The sequence below is a fragment of the Vigna radiata genome, unplaced genomic scaffold (genome assembly GCF_000741045.1).
Source record: "Vigna radiata var. radiata cultivar VC1973A unplaced genomic scaffold, Vradiata_ver6 scaffold_267, whole genome shotgun sequence".
Taxonomy (NCBI): Eukaryota; Viridiplantae; Streptophyta; class Magnoliopsida; order Fabales; family Fabaceae; genus Vigna; species Vigna radiata.
Genome location: NW_014543982.1, coordinates 274,021 through 279,314, shown reverse-complemented (window position 1 = coordinate 279,314; position 5,294 = coordinate 274,021).

The window sequence follows — 5,294 nt, the reverse complement described above, 5'->3', positions numbered from 1 at the left end:
TGGGTCCTTGTCTAGTTCTCGTGTCACCGTAATTTTTTTCTTTTGCGGTTGAATAATGGGAAGTAATCATGGACCCAGGTTCGGTTTTGGGTTGAAATTTCATAGAAGATTCAAAAGACGCAACCTTTTTTTGTGGGGAAACTAGCGAGAGGAGAGTGTTGCACTATACTATCGAAAGTCTGGATCAAAACTGCACTAAAACACAACGCCTTTGTTAGACGTCGGTTAGTGCCAGGTCCGACGACTATAAGGAACATAGACGTCGGTTAGTGTCATCTTAAACCTCTATATATTCATGTAAACGTCGGTTTTATGCATAGGTGGACGTCTATATAGAGAAATTAGACGTCAGTGTGGGTATAAGTAGACGTCTATATGGACGTCGGTGGATATTGTTAACCGACATTTATATTGACGTCGGTTAAGAGGATTTCTGACGTCCCATGGACATCACCCTTATAGACGTCTGTTGTGTAAGTGACGTTAAAAGCCCAAATTAACCAACGTTAAACAGCGTTTCTGCACTAGTGTACCTACCTCTCTTATTCCTCTCAACCCTTTCTCTTTCATCTCTTTTATTCCAACCTTTTCTCTGTCATCCCTACTCTAGCCCTAATTGAAAAAAATCAAAAACACTTGTCAAATCCTAATCCACCTTCCTCGTTTATCCAATTTGTTTGCGATGCATTGCTGTATTGGAGAATGTAAACAATAGGTGAATAAAATTGTTAGAGAAAAAAATACTTATATAAATTAAAAAATTAAAGGACCTATTTTTTCTTTATATAATTTTAAATAAAATTTCAAGATTTAGAATTTTTATTGTTTGATTTTATCGTTGAAATTTTTATTGTATTTTAATTTGTTTTTTCTTTAGTAAAAGAAAACAAGCTAATGAATTTCTACCAAAAAAAATTTAAATGGCCATGGAACAATGTTACGTAGTAGTCTCAGAATGTAAAGGATGGATGCTCATAAGTCTTGGTGCAAGTCGTGTCCGTCGGCTGTAATATATATAGTGAAGATAATAAAATTAAACAGCTTTTGAATGAATTTTATTTGGAAGGTGAATATGTCAATGAATCAACTCTTTACAAAAGTAAGTTGTTTAATAAAGAATCTTTTTTTAGTTGGGGCTAGTGCAGGGATTACAGAGAAAATGTTTGAGTGAGAGAGATGAAGGAGAAAGGGTTGAGAGAAATGAAGGAGGTGAGTAAGGGTTTGAGGTTTCTTTTTTTAGTTTTGAGAATGAAAATTATTAAAATAAGGCAAATGTTTCTGATTTTTTTTTCAATTGGGGCTAGAGTAGAGATGACAGAGAAAAGGTTGGAGTGAAAGAGATGAAAGAGAAAGGGTTGAGAGGAATGAGAGAGGTAGGTAAGGGTTTGGGGGGTTTCTTTTTTAATTTTTTTAATTTTAAGAATGAAAATTATTAAAATACCCTTAACCTTAAAACTTAGAATTCTTGATATAAGGGTATTTTTGTCTACTGAAACCTGGTACACACTGCTAAAATGTACCAACTGAAAAATAGGCATACGCGCATTAACAAACCCCATATATATATATATATATATATGGGGTTTGTTAACGCGCGTATGCCTATTTTTCAGTTGGTACATTTTAACAATGTGCAATGTGTACCTGATTATAGTAGACAAAAATACCCTCATATATTATGGATTCTAAGTTTTAAAGTCAAGGATATTTAAATAATTTTCATTCTCAAAACTAAAAAAAAAAGAAACCCCAAACCCTTAGTCACCTCTCTCATTCCTCTCAATCATTTATCTTTCATCTCTCTCACTCCAACATTTTCTCTATCATCCTATGGTAGATCCAATTGAAAAAAAATTAAAAATAGTCTCATTAAACAACTTACCTTTGTAAAGAGTTGAGTCATTGGCATATTCGCCTTCAGGCAAAGGTTCATTTAAGATCTCTTCAATTTCATCATCTCTCTAATTTCATCATCTACAGATGTTGAATTGTCATCTCTTAAAAAACCTTCAGGCCAATTACCAATTCCTTCTGATGTCATTATGCTTGTGAAAATTAGATAAAATTAGATAAGACAAAAATTATAAAATGAAAACTCATTATAAAATCATTTTTTGTAAGAAATTGTTTAATAGCGTGTGTTTCTGATTTTTTCCAGGCGAATTACCAATTCCTTCATATGTCATTATGCTTGTGAAAATTAGATAAGACAAAAATTATAAAATGAAAACTCATTATAAAATCAATTTTTTTCGTAAGAAATTGCTTAACAGCCAGTGTTTCTGATGTTTTTTAATTGGAGCTACAGTAGAGATGACAAAGAAAAGGTTGGAGTGAGAGAGATGAAAGAGAAAGGATTGAGAAGAATGAGAGAGGTGAGTAAGAGTTTGGGGGTTTCTTTTTTTTAGTTTTGGCCTTAGTAAAAGAATAGTCTTTTAACGCACCTAATATACCTAAGTTCTCACAAAACCAAAACATATTAAAACGCGGTGGCATTTTTGTAATTAAAGCGAACTTATATGCCTCGGTTTAGTGAAAACCGGAGCCTATGGACTATACTGCCTCGGTTATTTACAAAATCGAAGCATTCGACATAGCTATACCATTTCAGTCTTCTGCGAACCGATGTCATTGGGCTTTTGTGTTTCAGTTTGCCTTCTAATCGAGGCATATAGGTCTCTTCCAGTCATCTCTCGGGACTTTCCTCCCACATCTTCATTCAAGGTTTCTCGAGGTATGTCTTCGTGCAAACCCTATTCTTCACCTCTATTAGGTTTCCCACATCTCTCGTCCAATTTCTTACCATTTTGGCCGTTTGAACCATTGAATATCTCTGTCCCTACCGTTAAATGCCTTCCTCCACTGATTTCATCGATTGGTTATTCTTTCTTCATTTTCCACCGATTGAGACTTCCTTCATTGATTATTTTCCCTTTTTCATCTTCAATGGCCATCTTCACGAAGCTCCGCCGTTACGGATGGCGGCCTGTCTACTGTCATCGCCAAGCCCAACAACTACGGTGACGAGTTCTTCTCCTCCTCCCTCGTCACCGCCCAACAACCATGATTCGTTTTTAGAGGCGGAAAAGGACTTTGTCTGGCGTAGCTCCGGGAGGGCGGGTGGGCGGAAGAGGGCTTTAAGGGTGGTGGCAGTGGTGGGTGGAGGTTTGCGGGTAGTGGCGGGGCTGTTGTTGGGGTTGAGAAGGGCGAGACATTCGTAGAGGCATGAGGGACAGAAGCCGGTGAAGGCTTCGTTAGGGTGGCGGGGGTAGGAGGTGGAGGTGGAGGTGAATCTTCATCAGTGTTGAAGGTGATGAAATCAAACACGACCATGCATAGGTATCCAACAATTTTCCCGTGTGCAATTTGCATGAGCTAAACATCAATATCTGTGGGTGTGAGTACTCATGTGAATGGAGTAACGATCCTTGTTTTTTAATTATTATTGCAGGTTGATAATGACAGGTACGTTACATATATGTTGAAAAACTTAAGTTTCTTGTATTTGTGGGATTTAAAAAACTTTTCTTTAAATATGTATCCTTCATTTGTATCCTTCATTTATATCCTTCATTTGCATTGCTTGGGCAGGACAAGGATGAGTCCATATCTGCATTACATATTGATGAACTGATTGAAAAAGTAGATGAGTTTGTATGTGTTTTTCCTGGTGTGTTTCTATCTTCATCTTTGCAATTGGTTGTTTTTAATACTATTGGTGATCATATATTGGATGAAAGATTGATTATAAATTGGAAGAATTTATCAATATGTGCTTGTTTCCTCATATTGATTTATATTTTGCTAGAGCACAAGTACGAGATTGTGAAACATTTGCAAGCCAGGAAACATATTTGTGGAATGACTGGTGATGGAGTGAATGACGAACCTGCACTCAAGAAGGCCGACATTGGTTAGTTGTTGCTGACGCAACTGATTAGTAAAAAATAGGCTTTATATAGTGCACATTATGCCACGGTTTACCAGAAACCGCAACATAATGGTGCGCGGTGGCACTTTTGTAAATAATTCGAACATATATGCCGTGGTTCCCCTCCTAACTGTGACATATACCCCAGTCAACCATCAGCCTTTGACGCCACGGCAGGAAAAAAATTTAATAACAGGGGAATAGGCCGTGGTTCTCTGTGCAACTACGACCTATTCCCCCTGCTACCTTCTGACATTCCCCATCAGTAAGCCCCTGCAATAAATTGGTAGGAGTTAACTGATGGGGAATGTCAGAAGGTAGTAGGGGGAATAGGCCGCGGTTGCTCAGAGAACCGCGACCTATTCCCCCTCCTACCTTCTGACATTCCCCAAAAGGCAGTTGGGAAGGCAGTTGGGGGATTCAGAACGTCGGGGAATAGGCCGCGGTTGACCAGAGAATCGCGGCCTATTCCTTAATCTAAGTAAATTTTAAAAATTTCAGAGAATATGCCGCGGTTGGGTGTTGAACCGCGACATATAGTTTAAAAAATATTTCAAAAATGCCATTATGAATTATTTTTTTCAAATGAATAGGGCGCGGTTAAGTGTAGAACCGCGACATGTTCCCCTTTATGACCGCGGTTAAGTGTAGAACCGCGACAGATTCTCTTCTGAAGGTTAAAAAAACAAAAATCACGAACAATGTCGTCTCCTACATCGTGAAACAGTTTCAGAAAACGCTGCTTGCTTCTCCGTCGACGACGCACCGCCTTTGCTTCCATTTTCCATCGTTTTGCACCGATTAAACTCAAATTCGTTCGGTTCATTTGCCATTTTCAACGTTGGGGAAGAGTTTTGACCGATCAGAATCGTCAATCTTCCACTTGGAAATCGTGAACTTTTGCTGTCGTTCGTCTTACGCCATGCCATTGTCGCGCCATCCATCTCGTTGTGCCATTGCCGCGACATCCTTCACGCCATGCCCATTCCAGGTATTTGATGCCCTTCATTGTTTTTTATTTTTTTCAACATGATTTTTTCGTTTTCTTTGCATGATAACAATTACTGTTGTTTGATAATGTAGACATAGAAAATATATTGTTTTGGTAATTTAGAAATATTAGAATTATTATTAGAATTTTTATAATTATTAGAATTATTAAAATATGAAAACATAGAAATTATAGAATTATGATAATTCCTAAACCTTAAAATATATGAGTAATCACTAGGTGAAATTATAATGTTGGTATGTATGAAATTGCAAGTTTGATTTTCAGTAGCTTATCTTTTTATGTAAAATTTAGGAATGGATCGAAATTAGATTAATTTACCACGTATTAGTGCTGAGTACGAGAGAGGTG